This window comes from Triticum aestivum, chromosome 1B (genome assembly GCF_018294505.1).
Source record: "Triticum aestivum cultivar Chinese Spring chromosome 1B, IWGSC CS RefSeq v2.1, whole genome shotgun sequence".
NCBI classification, from domain to species: Eukaryota; Viridiplantae; Streptophyta; class Magnoliopsida; order Poales; family Poaceae; genus Triticum; species Triticum aestivum.
The window spans coordinates 643,148,272-643,175,316 of NC_057795.1; positions in this window are offsets into that span (position 1 = coordinate 643,148,272).

Sequence of the window (27,045 nt, forward strand, 5' to 3'; positions counted from 1 at the left end):
GATCTTCTATCATTCGCCAAATAATGACGAAGAAACATCTGGCCGGGGGCCATCACTGGGCACTTCTCGAAAAGTAATAAAACCAAACCACTTCTCAAAAACTAACTGCTAGCTGGGTGTTGCAGATTTTGATTCCAAAAATATGCATGCATCAGAAACAAAATTGGTGGGATATCTAAATTTTTAAATGGTTTTGATGTAGAAATGGACGAGTAGCAGCTACTATACCGAAGGCAAGACTTGATTGGAATACAAAGTCAACTTTGTACATAAAGGGTATTGGTGGATGGTGGCCATAACTGGGCACTTCTCCAAAAGTAATAAAAGTAAACCACTTCTCAAAAAGTAACTGCTAGCTGGGTGTTGCTGATTTTGATTCCAAAAATATGCATGCATCCGAAACAAAATTAGTGGTATGCCTAAGATTTTAAATGGTTTTGATGTAGAAGTGGATGAGTAGCAGCTACTATACCCAAGGCAAGACTTGATTGGAATACAAAGTCAACTTTGTACATAAAGGGTATCGGTGGATGGTGGCATGGTCAACACCTCGGTAGCAGATGCCGTCATAGTTACACAATTACTGATGCTGTCAGATTTACATAAATATGTCATGGGAACAAATATCAATTTTTGTTGAAATAATGTTTATTGATCTTGTTGGGAGGTAGATCTAGACATCTTCCAGTCTTCGATCTACTTTTAGCCAACAATTATGTTTTCGCCGGTGGCTCTGTCTTCTTCCATGGAGAAAATCTGTTCACATGGACGGCTCAGAAGTAGAAGATCATTGCTATGTCCTCCTATGAGGCGGAGTATGTTACGGCGGCCACAACTGCTATGCAGAAAGCGTGGTCGAGCAGGCTGCTCGGTGACATTTATCAAAGTACTAAACCGATAAGCGTCCAGTTGCTGCTGGACAAAAAATTGGTGATCGGGCTAAGCAAGAACCCTGTACATCACAATTGTAGCAAGCATATTAATCTGAGGTACAACTTCATTCGAGAATGTGTTGAGATTGGCAAGATTGACCTCGATTATTTGGGTACTGAGGACCAACTTGCGGATGCTCTCACCAAGTCCCTGGGCAGAGTTCGGCCCATGGAGCTGTAGAGAAGGATTGGCATCGAGGATGTGCAACATGGAGGACACAAGGGATTTGTTAGTTTTTACTTACTTTTTTAAACACGGTACAGATGCAAGCGCTTATATACACGTGCATACACTCAGCCCTATGAATGCACACACGCACACCCTACCCCTATGAGCATCTCCGAAGGACTGAGATCTACCCAATAATATATTTTTAAAAAATGCAGCTGAGTACTGTAGCTTCAGATTTACTCCCTTCATCCAAATTACTCCCTTCAGATTTGCTACCACTATGCCGGATGGGGGTAGTACTATTGTTACAATTATGGCTTTTACATTTGCATCAACTGTTTTTTTTACAGGAGCAATCCACATGTTTCTATGCGGTGGTCATTTCAGCTGCATTGCATGATTCCAACTAATCAAAATGCAAAAACAATAATATTCAGAGAATAGAACTTCACAAAGGTATTGCCATATTTTCACCCTATGTGCTTTGCTTCAATTCTTTGACTAGCTCCCCATGCGTTTTCAATAGACAAGTAGCATTATGAAACTAATCGCTAGCCCAAGTAAATGCCAAAGTGGATCGGAGAACGCAATGGTCCGCAGCTTTCCCGATCGACCCATGATTAGGGCATTGATTAAGTATTAGTCTACAAAGTGGATCATGTCATTTGATTATAAGAGATCTTCCATTGCTAGCTAAATAACGACGAAGAAACATGTGGCTAGGGCCATAACTGGGCACTTCTTGAAAAGTAATAAAACCAAACCACTTCTCGAATAGTAACTGCTAGCTGGGTGTTGCTGATTTTGATTTCAAAAATATGCATGCGTCGGAAAGAAAATTGGTGGGATATCTAAGATTTTAACTGGTTTTGATGTAGAAGTGGACGAGTAGCAACTACTATACCCAAGGCAAGACTTGACTGGAATACAAAGTCAACTTTATACATAAAGTGTATTGGTGGATGGTGGCATGGTCAACACCTCGGTAGCAGAGCCAGTCACAGTTACACAATTACAGATGCTGTCAGATTTACATAAATATGTCATGGAAACAAATGTCATTTTTTGTTGAAATAATGTTTATTGATCTTGCTGGGAGGTAGATTTAGACTTCGTCAAGTCTTCAATCTACTTTTAGCCAACAATTATGTTTTCGCCGATGGCTCTTCTTCTTCCTTGGAGAAAATCTGCTCACATGGGCGTCTCAGAACCAGAAGATCATTGCCATGTCCTCCTGTGAGGCGGAGTATGTTGTGGGGGCCACTGCTGGTATGCAGGCAGCGTGGTCGAGTAGGCTGCTCGGTGATATTTATCAGAGTACTAAACCGAGAAGTGTCCAGTTGCTGCTGGACAAAAAATTGGCGATCGTGCTAAGTAAGAACCCTGTACATCACAATTGTAGCAAGCATATTGACCTGAGGTACAACTTCATTCGAGAATGTGTTGAGATTGGCAAGATTGACCTCAATTATGTGGGTACTGAGGACCAACTTGCGGATGCTCTCACCAAGTCCCTGGGCAGAGTTCAACTATTGGAGCTGAAGAGAAGGATTGGCATCGAGGATGTGCAACATGGAGGACACAAGGGATTTGTTAGGATTTACTTACTTTTTTTAACACAGTACAGACGCAAACGTTTATATACACGCGAATACACTCACCCCTATGAACGCACACACGCACACCCTACCCTAATGAGCATCTCCGAAGGACTGAGATCTACCCAATAGTATATTTGAAAAAAAATGCAACTGAGTACTGTAGCTTCAGATTTACTCCCTTGATCCAGAATTACTTGACGCTCAAACGGATGTATATAGCACTATGCCGGATGGGGCTAGTACTATTGTTACAATTATGGCTTCTACATTTGCATCAACTGTTTTTTTACCGGAGCAATCCACATGTTTCTTTGTGGTGGTCATTTCAGCTGCATTGTATGATTTCAACTGATTCAAAATGCAAAAGCAATAATATTATGAGAATAGAACTTCGCAAAGGTATTGCCATATTTTCACCCGACGTGCTTTGCTTCAATTCTTTGATTAGCTCCCTATGTGTTTTCAATAGACAAGTAGCATTATGAAACTAATCGCTAGCCCAAGTAAATGCCCAAGTGGATCAGAGAACGCAATGGTCCGCAGCTTACCCGATCGATCCATGATTAGGGGATTGATTAACTATTAGTCTACAAAGTGGATCATGCCATTTGATTATAAGAGACCTTCTATCGCTAGCTAAATAACGATGAAGAAACATGTGGTTGGGTGCCATAACTGGGCACTTCTCGAAAAGTAATAAAACCAAACCACTTATCGAATAGTAACTGCTAGCTGGGTGTTGCTGATTTTGATTCCAAAAATATGCATGCTTCGGAAACAAAATTGGTGGGATATCTAAGATTTTAAATGGTTTTTATTTAGAAGTGGACGAGTAGCATCTACTCCCTCCGTCCGAAAATAGTTGTGAATGAATAAAAAGGGATGTATCTAGAACTAAAATACTTCTAGGTAGATCTCCTTTTATTCATTTTGATGAGAAGTATTTCCGGATAGAGGGAGTACTATACCCAAGGCAAGACTTGATTGGAATACAAAGTCAACTTTATACATAAAGGGTATTGGTGGATGGTGGCATGGTCAGCACCTCGGTAGCAGAGCCAGTCACAGTTACACAATTACTGATGCTGTCAGATTTACATAAATATGTCATGGGAACAAATATCAATTGTTGTTGAAATAATGTTTATTGATCTTGCTTGGAGGTAGATTTAGACTTTGTCAAGTCTTCGATCTACTTTTAGCCAACAATTATGTTTTCGCTGGTGGCTCTATCTTCTTCCTTGGAGAAAATCTGCTCACATGGGTGTCTCAGAAGCAGAAGATCATTGCTATGTCCTCCTGTGAGGCGGAGTATGTTGCGGCGTCCACAACTGCAATGCAGGCAGCGTGGTCGAGCAGGCTGCTCGGTGACATTCATTGGAGTCCTAAACCAAGAAGCGTCCAGTTGCTGCTGAAAGAAAATTGGCGATTGCGCTAAGCAAGAACCATGTACATCACAATTGTAGCAAGCATATTTATCTAGGATACAACTTTATTCGAGAATGTGCTGAGATTGGCAAGATTGACCTCGATTATGTGGGTACTGAAGGACCAACTTGCGGATGCTCTCACCAAGTCCCGGGGCAGAGTTCAGCTCATGGAGCCGAAGAGAAGGATTGGCATCAAGGATATGCAACATGGAGGACACAAGGGATTTGTTAGGATTTACTTACTTTTTCTAACACAGTACAGACTCAAGCGTTTATATACACGCGCATATACTCAGCCCTATGAACGCAAACACGCACCCCCTACCCCTGTGAGCATCTAACTGAGATCTCCCCAATAGTATATTTGAGAAAAATGCAACTGACTACTGTAGCTTCAGATTTACTGCCTCCATCCGTAATTACATGACGCTCAAAAGGATCTATGTAGCACTATGCCGGATGGCGGTAGTACTATTGTTACAATTATGGCTTTCACGTTTGCATCAGCTGTTTTTTTACCGGAGCAATCCACATGTTTCTTTGTGGTAGTCATTTCAGCTGCATTGTATTATTTCAACTGAATCAAAATGCAAAAACAATAATATTCTGAGAATACAACTTCGCAAAGGTATTGCCATATTTTCACCCTATGTGCTTTGCTTCAATTCTTTGATTAGCTCCCTATGCGTTTTCAATAGAGAAGTACCATTATGAAACTAATCGCTAGCCCAAGTAAATGCCCAAGTGGTTTAGAGAACGCAATGGTCAGCAGCTTACCCGATCGATCCATGATTAGGGTATTGATTAACTATTAGTCTTCAAAGTGGATCATGCTGTTTGATTATAAGAGATCTTCTATCATTAACTAATTAATGACAAAGAAACATATGGCAGGGGCCAAAACTGGGCACTTCTCAACAACTAATAAAACCAAACCACTTCTCGAAAAGTAGCTGCTAGCTAGGTGTTGTTGTATTTGATTCCAAAAATATGCATGTATCCGAAACAAAATTGGTGGGATATCTAAGATTTTAAATGGTTTTGATGTAGAAGCGGACGAGTAGCCCCCGCGTCACTCTTCCCCTAGGGCGACTCGGGTGGAGCCAAGAAACCTAGCCACTGCCGCCGCGAACTTCCTCCTCCTATCCCTCCTCCGCCGCCGGTGGACGCCGTCGGGCTAAGCCCGGGGGCTGACAGCGGTGGCGGGGGATCTCCTCTCTCACGCGTCTCTAGGTTGGGGCGGGCCCCCTAGGCGTGTGGCGGTGAGGCCGATCTGGGTTATGTGGCGGGACGGATGGCTGCGGCAGGTGGCGGGTGGCTGGCCCGTCCTTCGACATCAGCGGCTAGGCACGGCGGGCGGCCCAGCCACGGACGGCGGCATGGGCTGCAGGCGCAGCGGCCGGCCTTTCCGGGCAACGGCTGTCGTCATCGGCGGCGGCGGCCATCTAGGCTGCGGTGTCGTGCATACCACCTTCAGATCAGCGGCGGTGGCGTGGAGGGCCTGGTGGTCTCATCGGCAGCACCTCTGGCCAGACCTGTTCCGATCGATGCGACTGGCGGTGGTGGTCATCTCTTACATCATAGGTGGTCGGCCTTAGGCTGGGTGTTCAGATATCCAGATTCGTGATCCAGTAATGGCTGCGAGTCGGGAAGACATAGTTGCCGGTGAAAACCGAGCTGACGGCGGGCGATGACGGCGTTCTACGTCGTTACCTTCATGAAGGCATCGTTGTGTTACTTATGTCAACCCACTCGTACTGCTCTGGGGGAAACCCTAGGATCTGGTCTTCCAGATCAATCGATGGCGGCACTACGATGGTGTTTCTCTCTTGGGAGCATCGTTTGTGGAGTAGTGCTGGTGGTCAGAGGCAGGAGGTGGAGCGGCTTTGTCTTGCATGGAGCTTCGGTTGAGATGTCAAGTCATGCCTGGCCGACAGGTGCTATGCTTTGTCATGCCTAGTTGGCAGGAGCTACGCATGACAGATCTTCCAGAGACTTCAAGTTGTGTCGGCTGGTGGTACTTGGCGACATGGTGCTGAGGTGTACCGACAGCGACCCCGACGTGCTCAGTAGTTCGCGCACAGGGTGGTGGAGCCGTTGGGCGCCGTGGTGGCGTTGACGGTAGTTAGACAGGCCAAGGATGAAGCGTCAGTACAGCTGTGAAGATGGAGTTGTGGTAGTTGGCGGTGACGGCCTTTGAGAGCCCGCCGGACTGGTGTGTCCCCCATACCGGACTTGTGGCTTGGTTGGGGCCTCAGGTCTTAGATGTTAGGCTTGGCTGTGAGGTCTGTGGTATTGGGCCCGGACTATCAACATCCCTTCATCAGCTGGATAGGAGTAGTGACAGTTGTCGCCTAGATGATGGCTTCAAACTTAATGTCGTATTTATTTATAATGTCTTTTGTGAATAATTAATAAAATGGCTGCATGCATCACTCAGATGCAGAGGCCGGGGGTGATCCTCCTTCTCTAAAAAAGTAGTGGACGAGTAGTACCTACTGCACCCAAGGCAAGACTTGACTGGAATATAAAGTCAACTTGATACATAATGGGTATTGGTGGATGGTGGCATGGGCAACACCTCGGTAGCAGAGGCAGTCACAGTTACACAATTACCGATGCTATCAGATTTACATAAATATGTCATGGGAACAAATGACATTTTTTGTTGAAATAATGTTTATAGATCTTGCTGGGAGGTAGATTTAGACTTCATCAAGTCATTGAACTACTTTTAGCCAACAATTATGTTTTCCCCGGTGGCTCTATCGTCTTCCTTGGATAAAATCTGCTCACATGGGCGTCTCAGAAGCAGAAGATCATTGCTATTTTCTCCTGTGAGGCGTAGTATGCGGCGGCGGCCACACCTGCAATGCACGCAGCGTGGTCGAGAGGGCTGCTCGGCAGCATTCATCAGAGTACTAAACCGAGAAGCAGCAAGCTCCTGGTGGACAAAAAATCGGTGATCGCGCTAAGCAAGAACCATGTACATCACAATAGTAGCAAGCATATTGATCTGAGGTACAACTTCATTCGAGAATGTGTTGAGACTGGCAAGATTGACATCGATTATGTGGGTACTGAGGGCCAACTTGCGGATGCTCTCACCAAGTCCCTGGGCAGAGTTCAGCTCATGTGGCTGAAGAGAAGGATTGGCATCGAGGATGTGCAACTTGGAGGACACAAGGGATTTGTGAGGATTTACTTACTTTTTTTAACACAATACAAACACCCTCACTTCCCCCTCTCCCGTGGCGTTCCTCGGCCATTGTGACGGTATGGTGGGGAGTGGGGCTGCCGAGCAGGAGGCTTTGTGGTCCCTTTCCCCCTGCTTCTGTTGGAGGTGCTAAGTCGACCACGCTCTCCACGTCTTCACCGACCATGAGGGGCAGGCATAGGATCGGGGAGTAGACACGTCAGGAGAGGTCTACGGAGGAGCTTATCGCTTTTGGTGGTATCATGGACCTGGTGTCGGCTGGCAGGCGTGTCAGCAACCGGATCCAGGAGCAACCAGACGCGGACGGCCTACAGTTAGGGCATTCCATGAGGGCGGCCAAGCTTCGCGATGTTGATGCAACTACAGGTATGCCATCCAATGAAAGTTGTTCCATTTTTCATTTCTCTGAACAAGAAATAATCAATAAGGCCTGTAACTTAGGAGTTTCAATATTGTCAGATGCGAAGGAAGTTGCCAAATCTGCTAATGACCTTTTAGACATAGAAGCGGAGCGGAATCTGAAATTATTCGTAACCTCGCGGCCGTTAGACCTATCAATGACAATGATATCAAAAATTTAGGGATATCAGCCCTTGAAAGCCTATGTAATAATCTCATGCCTACTATGGAGGCTGAAGGCGAAATAGAAGGGTCGGAGACTGAGGAAAATGTAGAGCCTTCAGTAATGGAAGATGTTGTCTTGAGTCTTTCCGTTAATAAGGATACGAAGGTCAAGATGGATAAGCCCAAGAGATCCTGGAAAAGGAAGTCGTATCCTACTTCAGCTGTTCGTAGAAGTGCTAGGGTTAAGCTTAATAAAAAATCCATGATGATCTATGAAAGGAATCTTTTGTAATAGCAGAGGTCTAGCAGACTTGGCTAAAAGAAGGTTCCTAGCAGAGACATCGATAGAGCAAAAACTAAATTTTATTGCACTGCTTGAAACAAGACGAGATGATTTCACCTCACAATTCCTTGGAACTTTATCTGGCGGAATGATTTTAATTGGCACAGTCTACCTCCTAGAGGAAGTTCCGGTGGGATATTGCTGGGGGTTAGGTGCGAAATGCTAGCAGTGATTAATGTTGTTCGGGGAGACTTTGCGATCAAGTTTCGGGTCAGCTCGAAGCTGGATGGTTTCCATAGGTCTCTGGTAGCTGTATATGGAGCAGCCCAACCCGAACTTAAACCAGATATCCTAGCGGACCTGGTACGGATTTGTGGGGATGAAACTCTTCCATTACTAGTTAGAGGATATTTCAATGTTATAAGAAGAAGAGATGAAAAGAACAACGATAACTTTGATGGACGTTGGTCCCTAATGTTTAACATGATTATCGAGAGTCTCAGTCTGAGGGAGATTGAACTAACAGGTAGACAGTTTACATGGGCCAATGCGTTGCCCAATACAACTTATTAGAAGTTGGATAGGGTGCTCGCTAGTGTGGAATGGGAACAAAAATACCCATTGGTGTCGGCGCATACGATGCAGAGGGCGATCTCAGACCACACACCATTGCTAGTAGACTCGGGAGATGCAACACATATTGGTAAGAAGAAGACATTCTCTTTTGAACTAAGTTGGTTCAAGAAAGAGAATTCATGGCCATCATAGCACAAGAATGGGCAAAGCCTATGAGTGGACGATCAAGTTTAGAGAAATGGCAAAAAAAGACTAGACATCTAAGACAGTTTTTACGGGGTTGGGCCAGAAATGAGAGTGGGATTTACAAAAAATAAAAAGAACGACTCACCCAGTTACTAGATGCTTTGGACCTAAAAGCATAAGTGAACCTACTTGATGTGGCAGGACAAGCCACGAAATCCGGAGCTGAGCAACGCCTACGCGCTCTTCTTAGAGAAGAAGAGCTCAAATGGGCATTGCGTGCTAAGTTTCTCAAGGTTGTCCAAGGGGATGACAATACACAATTCTTTCACATGATTGTGAATGGTAAGCATAGGAAGAAGATATTAATCTAGCTAGAACAGGATGAAGGGACCGTACCGGGTCATGAGAATCTCAAATCGTATATCTCCTACCACTATATTCAACTTTTCGGGCCAACGGCAGAGAGCATAGTTTCCGTAAATGAGTCTATTATTGGAGATATCCCTCAACTTCGGTTAGAGGAGATTGATATTCTATCTATACCATTTACTGAGAAAGAGGTCCTCGATGCAATATCACAAATGAAACTGAATAAAGCACCGTGACCAAATGGGTTCCCTGCAGAATTCTATAGGAAATGTTGGCACATTATTTAGGACGATCTTATGCCTATGTTTCAAGATTTTTTTAACGGTCACCTAGAACTTTTTCATCTTAACTTTGGTATGATTACGTTGTTGCCAAAGAAAGAAGAAGGAGTTCGGATCGAGCAGTTCAGGCCAACATGTCTTCTCAACGTGAGTTTCAAAATATTCACGAAATTGGGTACTAATAGACTGACATGGATCGCCCATTCGGTGGTGCAACCGAGTCAGGCGGCTTTCTTGCCTCAGAGGCACATCCTAGAAGGGGTCGTCGTCCTTCATGAAATGCTACATGAAATCCACTCGAAGAAACTAGATGGGGTTGTCTTCAAAGTGGATTTCGAGAAGGCAAATGATAAAGTTAAGTGGCCTTACCTTCAGCAGGCAATGCACATGAAAGGTTTTAACGAGGCTTGGCGGAACATGACTCATAAGGTATTGAGACAGGGGGATTCGATGTATCCTCTATTATTTAGCATAGTGGAGGATATGTTGACCGTTCTTATCGGTAGGGCCAAGGAAAACGGCCAAGTTGATGGGCTTGTTCCTCATATGGTCGATGGGGGACTTTCCATTTTATAGTATGCTGATGACACTATCCTTTTCATGGAACATGACGTTGCAAAAGCTCGGAATATGAAACTAATACTATGTATCTTCAAACAATTGTCGGCATTAAAAATCAACTTTCAAAAGAGTGAAATGTTCTGCTTTCGTAAGGCCAAAGAGGAGCAAGACACATATATAAAGTTATTTGGTTGTGAATTAGGTTCTTTGCCCTTCAGTTATTTGGGCATACCGATTCATGGTCACAAGCTTTCTAATAAAGAATAGAAGTGCATTGAAGATCAAATTGAAAAAAAGCTTAGCTGTTGGAAGGGCAAGCTAATGTCGCATGGAGGTCGGCTAGTGCTTATTAACTCAGTACTTACTAGCATGCCGATGTCCCTGTTATCTTTCTTGGAGGTACCGAAGGGGGTACAGAAGAGACTAGATTTCCTTCGATGTCGATTCTTTTGGCAGTCAAATGAGACTAAGAAGAAATATCGCCTAGCATGATGGGATATAATCTGCCGACTCAAGGACCATGGTTGTCTCGGCACCGAAAACTTAGAAATTAAGAATAAATGTCTTATGAGTAAATGACTCTATAGGTTATCAGTAGAGGCTAATGGTTTGTGGGCACAGATATTACACAACAAATATCTACAATCGAACGCTAGTCCAAGTCACAGCGAGACCGACTGATTCACCATTCTGGAAGGGGTTTATGAGAACAAAAGATTCGTTATTTCCTAGGGTCAAATTCTTGGTTGGCAATGGAACGAAAAGATTTTGGGAGGATACATAGTAAGGGGAGACACCACTACCCATACAATATCCCACCCTATATAATATTGTGCAACGTAAGGAGGATAATATGGGCACAATATTACAATTGTTACCCTTGAATATTCAGTGTAGGCGATCGTTAGTTGGGGAGCGTTGGAATTCCTGGATGTACTTGGTACGGAGATTTATAGATGTTCAATTATCCGACCAACCCGATTCATTGCACTACAAATTAACTAGAAATGGAGTGTTTACGGTAAAATGTTTTTATATGGATCTAATTAATTCTGGCCCAATGCCGAGATCGATACATATTTGGAAGGTTAAGGTTCCCATGCGTATTAAAAAATTTATGTTGTTTGTCCACAAGCAAGCGATTCTCATTAAATATAATTTACTAAAATGGCGGTGGGTGGGCAGTACACGATGTTATTTTTTTGATCATGATGAAACAATACAACACCTATTTATAGATTGCCCTCTCATGAAATTACTTTGGTGAACGATTCATATAACCTTGAATCGTTATTTGGGACGTGGTTAGCTGGAGTTGATCACACTACTTCATCTCGTATTTAGATTGGAATATTGTGCCCTTATTTGGGCTATACGGAATTCCAGGAACGACATGCTTTTTAACAGACAACATATTTTAATGTTCTTGTAGGTCATTTTCAGAGCTACGGCATGGATCCGTACGTGGTCCTTACCCACTCCAACAGACTCCAGGGAGCCATTGGTTACTGGTGCAACCAGTGGGGGATAGTAGCATGGGCTATATTCAACCGGTTTGGATGACAGTCGCATAAAAGGATAGGAGTCTAGGAAGCTTGTCCTTTTTATCTGATAGATTGTGATATTGAGCTTTTTTATATTTTTATTTGCTCCACTTGCGAGCTGTAATACTTTTATGACTCTGTGATACTTTGAGACTTTTTAATAAGATGGCTGCATGAATCATTCAGATGCAGAGGCCGGTGAGGGAGTCCTGGATTAAGGGGTCCTCGGATAGCCGAACTATATACTTTGGCCGGACTGTTGGACTATGAAGATACAAGATTGAAGACTTCGTCCCGTGTCCGGATGGGACTCTCCTTTGCGTGGAAGGCAAGCTTGGATATTCAGATATGTAGATTTCCTTCTCTGTAACCGACTCGGTGTAACCCTAGCCCCCTCCGATGTCTATATAAACCGGAGGGTTTAGTCCGTAGGACAACAACAATCATAATCATAGGCTAGCTTCTAGGGTTTAGCCTCTATGATCTTGTGGTAGATCAACTCTTGTAATACTCATATCATCAAGATCAAGATCAACCCGAACCTGGGTAAAACATCATGTCCCCTGCCTCCTGTTACCATTAGCCTTAGACGCACAGTTCGGGACCCCCTACTCGAGATCCGCCGGTTTTGACACCGACATTGGTGCTTTCATTGAGAGTTCCACTGTGCCATCGCTATAAGGCTTGATGGCTCCCTCGATCATCTTCAATGATGCGGTCCAGGGGGAGGTTTTCCTTCTCGGACAGATATTCGTATTCTGCGGCTTCGTACTGCCGGCCAACTCACTTGGCCATTTGGAGCAGATCGACAGCTACGCCCCTGGCCACCAGGTTAGGTTTGGAAGCTTAAACTATACTGCCGTCATCCGCGGAGACTTGATCTTCAACGGATTCGAGCCCATGATAGGTGCGCCGAACGGTCATGACTTCGATCTGCCGTCGGACAGTATTCGGGAGATCGCACCCGTGTTGGCGCTGGGAATCAATCCGGAGCAGATCATGCCTTCCGAGGATGGGTGGATGGACCCCACCACGGAGGCCGCACACTCATCGGCGTCGGAGCCGAACACTGATCCCACCTCCTGTGAGAGTGGCGTTATCGGACCCCCAGACTCGCCTCCGGCTGTAGGATCCGAACCGCGTGCATCCATGCCTATCGAATCAGATTGGGCACCCGTCATGGAGTTCACTGCCGCGGATATCTTTCACCACTCACCCCTGGGTGACGTGCTGAACTCATTAAGGTCTCTGTCCTTGTCAGAAGATTCATGGTCGAACTACGTCCGGCTCGAGTGGGGAGCGGATGATGAAGAAATTCGTTACCCACCCACCACCCACTTCATAGCCACTGTCGATGACTTAACCGACACGCTCGATTTCGACTCCAAAGACGTCGATGGTATTTACAACGACGCAGGAGAAGAACAGGAACCACCGCCCATTGGGCGCTGGACTACCACCTCATCATACGATATTTACATGGTGGACACACCAAAAGAAGGCGATGGTGACGATACAACAAAGGATAATCCCCTCGATAAGCCACCAAAGCGCCGCCATAGACGCCGCTCTAAATCCCGCCACAGTAAAAACAACGACAACAGCGCAAGAAATAATAATACCCCGGTCGATGACCCCATGGACCCAGCGATGGAGCAGGAGGAGCCAGGGGACGGTGAAAACAGTCCGGAGCCGACGTCAGATAACGCCGATCCCGAGGGTAAAATTCAACAACCTGTCTCCGGAGAGGAGGACAGCTCGGACAATGACGCACTTATCATCCCAGAAAAACTCCTGGAACAAGAGAACCTCCACAGAAGACTTATTGCCACCGCGAGGAGCCTAAAGAAGCAGAAACAAAAGCTTAAGGACACGCAGGATACGCTCAACCATAGGTGGAGCAAAGTACTCGACACAGAAGAAAAATACAGCGACGATCGCCACGCAAAGAGCTATCCAAAGCACAAGCTACTGCCAGAATTCGATGATGAGGCCTTAGAGCCCACTCAGCCGAAAACTACCGATCGGCCAGACCGACCGCCCCGTGGCCGTGACAAGACGGCTAAGGATGCCGCACACAAGTCAGCACACGATTTACGTGAGCTCCTGGACAGAAAGTCCGGTATGGCCAGATCCATCTACGGATCTAGGAAGCGCGCTACAGTGCAGGATCAGAACTACCGAAACGATCACATCGATCAAATACCAGCTTGGAATCGGAACCAAGCACAACAACTGTTGATAGCATGCCACGACACAACCAAATACAGGGGTGCCGCGCACCCGCTGTGCTTCACCGATGAGGTGCTGGATCATGAATTTCTGGAAGGATTTAAACCCATGAATATAGAGGCATACGACGGAACCACAGACCCTGGGGTCTGGATCGAGGACTTTATCCTTCATATCCATATGGCTCGCGGAGACGATCTCCACGCCATCAAATATCTACCCCTCAAATTAAAGGGACCAGCTCGGCACTGATTGAAAAGCCTTCCCGAAAACTCAATTGGAAGTTGGGAAGAGCTCGAGGATGCTTTCAGGGCCAATTTTCAAGGGACCTATGTCCGGTCCCCGGACGCTGACGACCTAATTCACATAATTCAACAGCCCGGAGAGTCAGCCTAAAAGCTTTGGAATAGGTTTCTCACTAAGAAAAATCAAATAGTCGATTGCCCGGACGCCGAAGCCTTAGCGGCCTTCAAACACAGTATCCAGGACGAATGGCTTGCCAGACACCTCGGTCAAGAAAAGCCGAGGATAATGGCAGCCTTAACAAGCCTTATGACCCGCTTCTACGTGGGCGAGGACAGCTGGCTGGCCCGTAGCGGCACCAGCAACCCAAGCACATCCGAAGTCAGGAATGGCAACGGGAAGCCGCGACGCAACAAAAACAAGTGTCGAAACAATAATGACAGCCCAGAGAATATGACAGTCAATGCCGGATTCAGGGGCTCTCGTCCCGGTCAGAGGAAGAAGCCATTTAAAGGCAGCAGAGAAGGACCGTCCAGCCTAAACAAGATTCTAGACAAATTATGTAAGATTCACGGCACCCCCGAAAAGCCTGCAAACCACACCCACAGAGAGTGTTGGGTTTTCAAACAGGACGGCAAGCTAAATGCCGAATAAAAGGGGAGGGAGACGCCAAGTGAGGATGAGGAGGAGCCTCGTCAACGGAACACTGGAGGACAGAAAAAATTCCCACCAGAAGTCAAAACAGTGAATATGATTTACGTAACTCACATTCCAAAGAGAACACGCAAACGCGCACTCAGAGACGTATATGCTGTTGAGCCCGTTTCCCCCAAATTCAATCCCTAGTCGGCCTTCCCGATCACCTTCGATAGCAGGGACCACCCGACTAGTGTCCGGCACGGAGGATCGGCCGCCTTGGTGCTCGACCCAATAATTGACAGATACCATCTCACACGAGTCCTCATGGACGGCGGCAGTAGTCTAAACCTGATATATCAGGACACTGTCCGCAAAATGGGGATAGACCCTTCAAGGATCAGCCTAAGTAACACTACCTTTAAAGGAGTAATACCAGGCGTTGAGGCCCACTGTACGGGCTCCCTAGTACTAGAAGTTGTATTCGGTTCCCCCGACAACTTCAGAAGTGAGGAATTAACCTTCGACATCGCTCCATTCCGGAGTGGCTATCACGCACTAATCGGACGAACGGCCTTCACTCGTTTCAATGCAGTACCACATTACGCCTACCTCAAACTTAAGATGCCCGGTCCACGCGGCGTCATCACAGTTAGCGGAAACACAGAGCGTTCCTTACGCACGGAAGAATATGTGGCGGCTCTAGCAGCCGAACACTGAGCGGTCCCTCCAACCAGGACTAATGGCCGATCGTCAAGACCACGGACACAGTTAGACGAGTCCGATGCTCCACCTAATGTAACAGCCCAGTTGGGATTTCCCCACAAAAGATGCTAGGGGCTGCTCGCACAAAGAGCCCATAGTTTGGCTCGACATTATCAATACAATAGCATATTGCATTTTCATTAACGAACACCTCGCACGAAGTCTGTCACCTGGGTTTTTTTTACAGGCGACCATCGCGCTACACCCTTCTAGGATATGGCACAACAGAGATAAAGGCGCAGACGTGCAGCAGGGCCCCGCACAAAGGTTTCTCTTTAGATTAAGACCCTGCGTAAACATTTCTAACATCTCTTGTTGCCTCCCCCCCAGAAAATTTATACAACTGGGGAGATACTGGCGTCTTCGGTTTTTTTGTCACATCAAAACACTGCTCATACCTGGAAACTCAGGGCTCATTGATAAGGGCGTTATTCAGCCCAATACACATTATAAAGTCCGAATACCTTAGGGAGTGTTCGGCATCGCGAGTTTGGCCTTATATGCATCAGCTCCGAATCATGTCTTTGGTCAAATGTTGGGTTTGCCCGGCTCCCGTGTTTTGCTACCTTACATTCCGTTCTATCGGCTAAGGCGGCACCGAGAGAACTACTGCGATTATGCCCCGGTTTACCTGGACGAGCACCTTAGTAGAGAAAGTCGAAAACTGACTGTGATGATACAACGCGAGACTGGTCAACCACTCGATGACCCTGCGGAATCCTCGCGATTCCTCCGCATTAACGAAGGACCGGTTTTTCGGTCACGTACATACGCACACCATATCCGGCTGAATGCAAAAGTACCAGGGGCTATATAGTAGCCCCACCGTCAAGCTCCTATGGCTAAGTGAAAGTGTTAAAGCTATATAGTCCGATTGCCTGGTTCGCTGCGCTATCCAGTGGTGAAGCCAGCCTATAACTGTGTAGTCGCTTGACTACACAGGTTTTTCCTATGACATCGACCCCCAGGTCTGCATATCACGTCGTTGAACCAGGCAACAAGAAATGTTTAACTACACAGGCCCATCTATTCTCTTATTTTTTCTGCTTGTGTAACAATTAGTTGGGCCACTACTGGGCCATATCGCAAGAAGAAATCCAAAATCCCTTAACTGATATTAACTGATTGCACTAGTTGATCGATCCCCAAATTACGTGATCTCGTTGGCTCCTTCACGCATGCCTCTCCAATGACCATGGACGGCCGCCGCAGCGCATCGCCTTCAGACTTTCTGTCCCGGACTCCCAACGTCGGTGATCTTTGGCTGGACTCTGGACGTGAGATGTGAGGAACGACCATGTTGGGCCATCCGGCGAGCCGCGAGCGGCGCACCTGCGGCTGCACACAAACTCGTCTGAAACTCTGAATCCATCGATCTGCTCTTTGTATCTGATCCAACACAACTACACAAGGCAAGGCCCTCCACTTTCTCTACTTCTACTTGTTTGTTCTATGTGCAAAAACATCAATACAATCATTATTTTCCAGTTTTTCTCACACTAGCAAATTAAGATTTAGGATGTAGGAGATTATTTTTATTAAGAATAAGAATTGCATATTTCCCCTTTCTTAGAAGTAGATTTATTTTGTCAGGTCATTCGCTTGATAAATGGATAAATTTGTGAAGAAGTGGCAGTCCAACTCAAATGTTGCAAATACCACACAACAACAATCACCTGCGAATAAAGAAGAACAGACTCCTATTGATGCTCGAGCCGCTTTGGAACGTGTGTTAATTAATAGCAATGCAAGGCCGCGCCCAGCTAAAGAAAAAGAGGAAGTTGATACATCTAATCTTCCGCCGGATCCTGCAAATCGCATACCAATTTTCCAGTACAGTGCCAAAGTACGTGATGATGTGCGAAGAGCATACCTCCTGAGAGGCCCGTTCCAACCAACAGGACATGCTTTCCTTCAAGCAGATTTCAGTGGAGTTCAACATCGTTTTAATGAAGAGTGGTTCAAGGATCACAAGTCTTGGTTGGAGTATAGTACAAAGGAAATGCAGCATTTTGTCTTTGTTGCTATTTGTTTCAGAATGAAAGTCTAGGCCATTGTGGTGGAGATGTATTTTCAACAAAGGGGTGGAAAAGTTGGAATAATGTAAAGAGATTAGATATTCATATTGGGGGTCCTTCAAGTACTCATAATCAGAACATGAAGAGATGTGATGATCTAATGAACCAGAAGCAATCCATTGGAGCTGTCTTACACAAGGGAACAAAGAAATCCAATATAGAGTACCAAACTCGGCTGATTGCGTCAATAGATATTGCAAGGTTGCTTCTTGTTTTGGGTTTGCCATTTCGAGGTCATGATGAAAGCGAGTCTTCTTTAGGGAAGGGGAATTTTCTAACTTTTTATGAGTGGTATGTTGCACATTGTCCTGATGTGGTTGTTGTTGCTTTGAAGAATGCTCCTCAGAATTTAAAGTTGGTTTCTTCGACTATTCAGAAAGATATTGTGAAAGCTTGTGCGATAGAAATAGTCAAAGCAATCATAGAAGTTCTGGGAGATGAATACTTTGCTATATTGGTTGATGAATCTCGTGATGTATCTCACAAGGAACAAATGGCTCTTGCTATAAGATATGTTGACAAAAGGGGGTTTTCAGTGGAGCGTGTTATTGGCCTTTCTCATGTTACTCAAACAACTTCTCTTGCTCTCCAACAAGCTATTTATGCAGTACTTGAAAAACATAACCTTATCCCTTCTCGAATTCGTGGCCAAGGCTATGATGGAGCTAGTAATATGCAAGGGCATTTGAATGGTTTGAAAACTTTAGTAATGGAAGATTCTAGGTCTGCTCATAGCATCCATTGTTTTGCTCATCAACTTCAGCTCACACTAGTTGCAGTTGCAAAAAACCATGAAGATGTGGTATGGATTTTTGAGTGGATGAGTGTTCTTCTCTCCACAGTGGGAAATTCTTTTAAGAATAGAGATATGCTTAGAGAGAAACAAGCAAAAAGAGTCCAGACGGCACTGCAGAATGGATAACTTGAAACTGGTAGAGGTTTGAATCAAGAACTTGGACTTAAACAAGCCGGGGATACTCGTTGGGGTTCTCATTTCAGCTCTCTCTTGAATATGATTGTTATGTTCCCCTCGGTAATTGAAGTTGTTGATGATAATGCACAAAACGCCAGCAAAGCTGTTGATAGGATTAAAGCAAAAGGTGTTCTGGACGCTATTCAAACATTTGCCTTTGTTTTCATGATGCACTTGATGAAGGCTATACTTGGGATTACTAATGATCTAAGCGTTGCTTTGCAAAGGAAGGATTAGGACATTGTGAATGCCGTGTCGTATCTTCACACGACCAAAAGAAGGCTACATGAAATGAGAAACCAAGGTTGGGAAGGTATGATTAAAAAGGTTACTGATTTTTTGCATTGAACAAGATATTGAACTTTCTGATATGGATGCTATGCATATTCCCTGAGGATCAAAATCAAACGTAAGGTTCAGACTGATGGCATATCAAATAAGAATTACTACCAAAGTGTGATGTACGCCGTCATTGATATGTTACGTGTAGAGATTGATGACCGCTTTAGTGAAAGCAGCACAACCTTGCTTCTTGGGATGGCTTCTTTGGATCCTTCAGATTCGTTTGCTAATTTTGACAAAGAAAAAGTGTTAGCAATGGCTCATTTGTATCCAGATGATTTTGGGAGAGAAAGCAAGATTGAAGATCTTAGTGTCCAACTTGATAACTTCCTTGAAAATGTTCGTGATGATTCAAGACTCTCCAATTTGAATGGGGTTAGTGATCTTTGCAGAAAACTAGTTGAGACAAAGAAGTACAATACCTTTCCTCTAGTATTCCTTTTGGTAAAGCTAGCATTGATCTTGCGAGTGGCGATGACAACAGTTGAGAGAGCATTTTCCCCAATGAAATATATCAAGTCTGATTTGCGCAATAGAATAGGCGATGATTTCTTGTACCATTGTCTCATAACTTATGTTGAGACCGATATATTCCAGTCTATTAGTACTGATGCTATTATGCATACATATCAATGTATGCATCGTCGCAAAGTACTACTGCCATAGATATGTTTGTTTGTAATAAAGTATGCTGTTTTTATTCCTATTTATGATCTAATTTTTTTTATTAGTGAAGCTTGACATCACATGGTTTTGATCCTGGCACTGCCACTGGCGCTATCACCTCCTTAACGGACCAAGACGTTGGATCAAGTGTGACTACATGCTTTCCCAAACACCCCCGCATTATATGCGTGGGGGATGAAGCCGACGACTGCAAACTTTCAGGATACATATATATACATAAACGGACGCACAGGAGGCATTATAATACTTTCAGGCAAAGGTATAAAAATAACCTTTATAATCGAAATAGCATTGTCTTTACAATCGCGATGCATGTCATCCGAACATAGCACTCTTCGAGCACTGAGCCTCTACCAAACGAGCGCCTTCTAAGACTTCGTCGAAATAGTGCTCGGCCGGGTCCTAGCCGTCCGCCGCACTCCGGGTTGCAATAGCGGTGGCTTCCATCCTAGCCCAGTATGTTTTAACACGAGCAAGAGCCATCCGCGCACTCTCTATGCACGCCGACCTCTTTACAATGTCGATATGCGACATAGCACCGAGGAATTGTTGCACCAATCCAAAATAACTGTCCGGTCTTGGCCCTTGTGGCCAAAGATGATCCACGACAGACCTCATAGCAAGCCCCGACAACTTGTGGAGTTCGGCCCACACAGCCATCTTTTCATTTAATGGCAGCGGACGCGTCGGGGCACTGAACTGCGACCAGAATAACCTCTCAGCCTTATGGTCCTTCCGATCTTTGTAAAACTCGGATGCATCAGCAACACTCTTTGCCAGGTCCGCATATGCGTCTGCCGCACTCCTCAACTGATCCAGAGGGGCATACTTCGGATCTCCAAATTTCATCCGCAACAGATTGGGCTTTCCAGCCACGATATCTCTGGCTTCACGAAGCTCCTCCTTCATCCCCCTCATTTCAGAGTGGGTTTCCTTGGCTGCCTCTAGGGCCTTCTTCAGGTCAGCTGCTTTTGCTTGATTTTCCTTTTCAAGGAGCTCGCGGCGGTTGGCGGCATCTTCTAGCTCGGTAGCCATCTGAGCCATCTTTTCTTCGCTCCGGCGACGAGCAGCCTGTTCGGCTTTTAACTCCTCGACCGCCTTCAGAGCGGCCGCATCACTTATCCGGGCTTGCTCCTTGGCTCGGGCAAGCTCCGCCCGAAGGGTCTCCACGGCAGCAACTCCATCTGCAGTAAACAACATATTATAGATACTAGCATCATGCTCCTCTTAAAGATTTGCTGACAAGCCAAATATACATACCCTGGGCCTCGTCAAGCCACTTGTTAACAAGCGTGATGTCGGCATCGGCCACGTCTAGTTGCTGCTTTAGTTCGGCAAAATTAGCAGATCGATCGACCGCCGAACCTTCAGCCACCTGCACATAAAGCAGCGTGATTATTAACAGAGATTATGATCCTCTGTCCTCCATGTTGATGGCAACCAGAGTCTCAGGGGCTACTATCTATATAGAGCACACTTAGCATGTGCGGCAACATCAAAATTGCACTTGTTGCGTACCTCAAAGCCTCTCAGTAGACTCGTTAAAGCTTCATTCAAACCGCTTTTCGCGAATGAAATCCTCTCAACTACCGTGCCCATTAGAGCATGATGTGTCTCGGAAATGGCCGCTCGCTCCAGAAGGCCCGTTAGTGTGTCTAGCTGTGCGTCGGACAATCCCGGACTCCTCTTGAAGCTCTCCTTGGGAGCCGGATATTGCAGACTCCGGGCGGCAAGGTGTCAACTTCTGGCCTTGGTGGATCTGGAGAAATCCTCTGCGACGACACTTCGGGGTCATCCGCCCCATGTGGTGGGGAGGCAGAGGGAGGCGACTCGCTCTCCATCATCTCCGGAGGAAGATCCCCCGAGGACGAATTCTGTGGAGAAGGGCTACGAGCCGGACTGCAACAAATATGTTTTGGTCATTATTCTCAGAGACAAAACATGATATGCTTATCAAAGTACTCTTCCACTTACGGTTCAGTGGAGGACCGGTCCCCTTGTGAGGTCTTCTTCCCTCGTTTAGAAGCCTCCGTTTCCAAATCTTCGGAGGCGGCCCTCTTCTTACCTTGGGGAGCAGGGATTTTAGATTCCCCTCCATGATTATCCTCCTTCGTGGAGGCATCTAGTCCTCCAATCTGGATGTGTAAAAAATGAGGCCCATTTGTGGCTTCTCTATTCCTCCCCTCGTCTTCGCTTGATGGCACCTGATACGGCACACGGTCAAGCATCCTGGTCAACAAAGGATTCGGCGAGCCTTCGGGAAGAGGGGCCGGACACCCGATCCTCTCCGCCTTTTTCAGCCAGTCCTGGCAGAGAATGTTTCTTAGAATTATGTTATAATAAATGTAAAGGATGGTGTGTTCGGCAACAGAAGTATTTACTGGGGTATCCAGACGGTTGCAATTGAGACCCGCGTCCTCGGTGGTGTCCGGACACTTTATTCGCGATCCGAAGAATAGCTCGTACATCTCTTTGAGCGTCAGGCCAAAGAATTGTTGGATGGTTCGCGGTCCTTCCGGGTTGAACTCCCACATACAGAGAGGACGAAGTTGGCAGTGAAGGACTCGACGGACCAGCATCACTTGCACTATCTTGGCAAGAATGATATCCCTCTTGAGAAGGTCTCGGATGCGGCTCTGTTGAAAGGACATGTGGTGCTCCCATGTGTGGTTTTGGTAATTGACGAAAATCTCTATGGACTAATGGTTGCCTTGAGTTATATTTGAAGGGTTTGCCCATAGGCTTTTCTTGGAGTCCATTTGTTGGTTTCAATGAGAGTTTGTGATGACCAAGGTGCTATTAAGGAATTATCCAAAGATTGGTCATATGAGTGTTGAGCTTATTGCAAGCATGTCTTGAAGAAGAAGGTTGTGTGATCATTAATGTTTACCTTCAAGACATCATCCAAATAAAGAGAGTTGCAAAGATTCAAGGTTGATCAAGACTAAGTCAAGAGTGAATCAAGTGGATCAACTCACAAAGCGTAGAAGATGTACCGAGAGGGATCAAGTGATCCCATGGTATGGTAAGCATTGTCCATTGCACTTTATGTACTAACCCATGGTCTATGTGATAGTTGTATGTGGGGTTAGGTACGTATCCATGGGCTTGCATCAAGAGGAAGATATCATACAACCCATGGAAAGGATAACATCAAGTGGTGATCGTCATCAAGATTGCCGTGTGCAAGTTCAAGTGGAGCATCACGAAGAGATCAAGTGCTTGAATCTTGCCATCCATTTTGGTGTCAATGGACTTGTGAAGATGTGCCGAAGAGTGGCTCACCCATAGTGAACTATGGGGGAGCAATCATCTAGTCTTCATCGAGCCAACGCAATCAAGAAAGGTGGTCCAACTTGAGGGAGTTAAGATCGTCTTCATCTAGCTAAAGTGGACCATGTGCAAGGCAAAGGTTTTCCCTTGATAGGTTTTCTATTTTACAGGTCTTGTGGTGGTAGTTGGGAGACCGAGTTATAGGATCGTTTGCTGTACTATCAAGGGGGGCTCTCAAGTTGGTAGCTTGATCGTATCGTTAGTAGAGAGCTCAAACCATTGCATCCTTGCGTCATGTTTCTTGGTTCTTGTTTGTTTATCTTTGTGAATCTTAGAGCTTATGGTCATCTTGATGACAAGCTTGAGTTCATCGAAAACGGAGTTCGCATGCCTCTTCTATGATGTTTTCGGTGTTGGAGGTTTTACCAGTCTTATCCGATGAAGGGTTCTCACCATTTTCTTATGGGACTTTACTCATTTGCTTATTCTTGATATTTCTATCAATATTGTGTTCTCCCATGTCGTTAGCTTTCCAACAAACTTGGTTTCGTTGAATTCGGAGTCCGTTTGCAAAAGTTGTGGCTGTTTTGGTAAAGGCTGCAACGGTACTACCGCGACTAGAGCGGATGTAATTTTTTACTACCGCTCCAGAGCGGTACTACCGCGGCTCCTGAGCGGTAGTACCGCTCCAGAGCAGTACTACCTTGGCTCCTAAGCGGTAGTACCGCTCCGGACCAAAAACTCATGTTTTCTCTCTCGTTGGGCTGTTTTGACCGTGCTAAGCGGTAGTACCGCTCCTCCAAGCGGTAGTACCGCTTGCGCATGACCTGAGCACATAACGGTTGGATTCGGGAGGTCCTATAAAAGGGGGTCTTCTTCCCCAATGAACCTAATCCTTTGAGCTCGTGTTCTTCCCCCATTGTTGACCTTCTTCGAGCTTGCTAACTCTCAATCCCTCCAATGATTCTTGCTAGTTCTTGAGGGAAAAGAGAGAGGAGATCTAGATCCATGTTTCCACCAATCACTTTCTCCTCTAAGTGAGGGGAACCCCTTGGATCTAGATCTTGGAGTTCTTCGTGTTCTTCTTTCGTTCTTCCTCTCATTTTCCTCCCTAGCATTAGTTGCTTTGGTGGGATTTGGGAGAGAAGGACTTGGGGCACTCCGTGTGCCCTTGCCATTGCATTTGGTGCATCGGTTTGAGTTCTCCACGTGATACGTGGAAGTTACAAGTTGAGAAGCTTATTACTCTTGGGTGCTTGGTGCCCTTGAGCTTGTTCCTCTTGGGTGCTTGGGCGCCCTAGACGGTTGGTGGTGTTCGGAGCTCAATCATTATGGTGTAAAGATCCGGGCAAGCGTCGGGGTCTCCAATTAGGTTGTGGAGATCGCCCCGAGCAATTTGACGGGTACCGGTGACCGCCCCCAAGGGTTGCCAAAGTGTACGGGTCCGGTGACCGCCCCCAAGGGTTGCCATTTGTACGGGTTCGGTGACCGCCCTCAAGGGTCCCTTAGTGGAATCACGACATCTTGCATTGTGCGAGGGCGTGAGGAGATTACGGTGGCCCTAGTGGCTTCTTGGGGAGCATTGTGCCTCCACACCACTCCAAACGGAGATTAGCATCCGCAAGGGTGTTAACTTCGGTATACATCATCGTCTCCGCGTGCCTCTGTTATCTCTTACCCGAGCCCTTTACTTATGCACTTTACTTTGTGATAGCCATATTGTTCTTTGTCATATTCCTGCTATCACATAGTTGCTTATATTGCTTAGAATAAGTTGTTGGTGCACATAGGTGAGCCTAGTTGTTTTAGGTTTTGTGCTTGACAAATTAACCGCTAGGTTTATTCCACATTTGTTCAAGCCTAAACCGTAATTATTTTAAAACGCCTATTCACCCCCCTCTAGGCGACATCCACGATATTTCAATTGGTATCAGAGCCTCGTCTCTCTTTGATAGGTTTAACCGCCTAGAGAGTAAAGATGTCGACTAGGGGATTAGGATTCTCTGACACTCTTAGTTTCGATGTCACAAATTTTGATGTTTGGGTAATTCGCATGCTTAATTTCTTTAGGGTCATGGACCCAAATTTAGAGCGAATTGTAGATATGGGTTTTTCTCTTCCAAAGGATCCCCAAAGATTATCTTTAGAGGATGAGAAAAACTCTTATCTCAATGCTCAAGCTTCTAATGTGCTTTTTGATGCTTTGAGTAATGTAGTTATTTTTCAACTCATGCCATTCCGGGATGCTCATGAGTTGTGGACAAAGCTTCAAGATAAATATGGTGTGTCCAATATTTGTGGGTATGATTGTTCCCCCTCCACCTCCGGTCGTATAGTCTTCTCAACTTCTTCTACTTCACCTACATGTGGTTTTCCACAAGGCAATGATATGGTGAGTAGTGTTGGTCATTGCAATGATGATAATATGCTTACTGTGGATGATCCTTCATCACTATCTTATTGCAATGCTCCCTCTTTGGGCTTTAACACTTCGAGCACTCCAAATGTTTCACATGCTTGTGTTGATAATCCTTGCATATCATGTAGAAATTGCTTGACTAGATCTCATGATGATATGCTTGCTATGTCTTGTTGCCATGATAAAAATGCATCTATTTCCTCGAATTGTTGCGCTAACAATGTAGAGGAAACCGAACACTCCATGGAACAAGATGTGGTGTTTAATGGTGCCTCAAGGGATCCTACATCATCATCTATTGCTTTTTGCCTTATGGCTAGGGCGTCAAAGGTATATCCTACTTTGTACCCCAATATGTCTCTTGATGATGATGTTGAGGATAATGATGAAGAGAATACTAGTGTTGCCTCCTTAAAAACTAAGGGGGAAATGATTTTTAAAGCTCTTCATAAAAATAAAATTGCTCATTCCAACTTCATGGAAATAATGTCCATTGCCATTGATGGCAAGAAATACATTGAGGAGTTCGAATCTCATCTAGAGGAGCATGAGGTCACCATTGAGAAAATGGAAGGTCATGGGCGTGATTACGCTAATGAGATTGCGGACCTCTCTCAAGCTCTTGAACTTGAAAAAACCACCAAGGAATCTCTTGAGGAGACTTTTGCTCTAGAATTGTCTAGAGTGAATGAATCTAATGATAGAGCTCTTGAGGTGGCCAATGTTTTTGAAACTAAAAATGGTAAGCTTGAAGTTGCTCATGCTAGACTCCTTGAGGATTTTGAGCACCTCGAAAATGGCTCAAGGGTCATCAAGGGTGAGCTCATCAAACTCACCGAGTCTCATGCTCAACTTGAAGCTTCTTATTTAAAAGAGCTTTCCAAGTTGTCCTCTCCTATTGTTGTAAATGATGATGCTTGTGCTACTAACTCTATTACTTGTGAAGCATCCATTTTGAAGGAGAATGTTGAGCTACGGGCTCAACTTGAGGTGCTATCTAGCAATTATGGGAAATTGGAAGAAAGTCATGAAAAGCTCTCAATCTCTCATGATGATCTTATAGTATCCCATAGTGTGCTAAAGATATCTCAAGAGGCCATGATTGCTAAGGTAACATCTAGTGAGCCTCATGTGGATACTAGCACTACTTCTAGTCAAAATAGTATATTGCCATGTGCTAGTCCTTGTAATTCATCTACTCACAATGTTGGTACATCTTGTGATGAATTGCTTTCCTTGCCTTGTTGCTCTAACGATGAAGCTTATACTTCCTCTAGTACTTGTGTTGAGACTAACCATGTAGAGGAAATCAAAGAGCTCAAGGCCCAAGTCACTTCTTTGAAGAAAGACTTGGAAAAGAGTCATCAAGGGAAATCCACACTCAACAATATATTGAGTGTGCAAAAATCCCCCAATGACAAAGGTGGACTTGGATTCAACTCCAATAAGAAGAAGAAGTCCAAGATGAACAAAAGGAAGGGCCAAGAACAAGTCAAGAATTCGGCCAAGATTGTTTGCTTCAAGTGCAAAGTCGAAGGGCATCATGTTAGATCTTGCCCATTGAAGAAGAAGTCCATTAGTGTCAAGCAACAAGGGAATAGGGCACAAGTTCAATCTCATGCTCAACACCAAGTTGAAGAAAGGCCTCTTCCCAAGAAGACTCAAGTTAATGCTTCTCAAA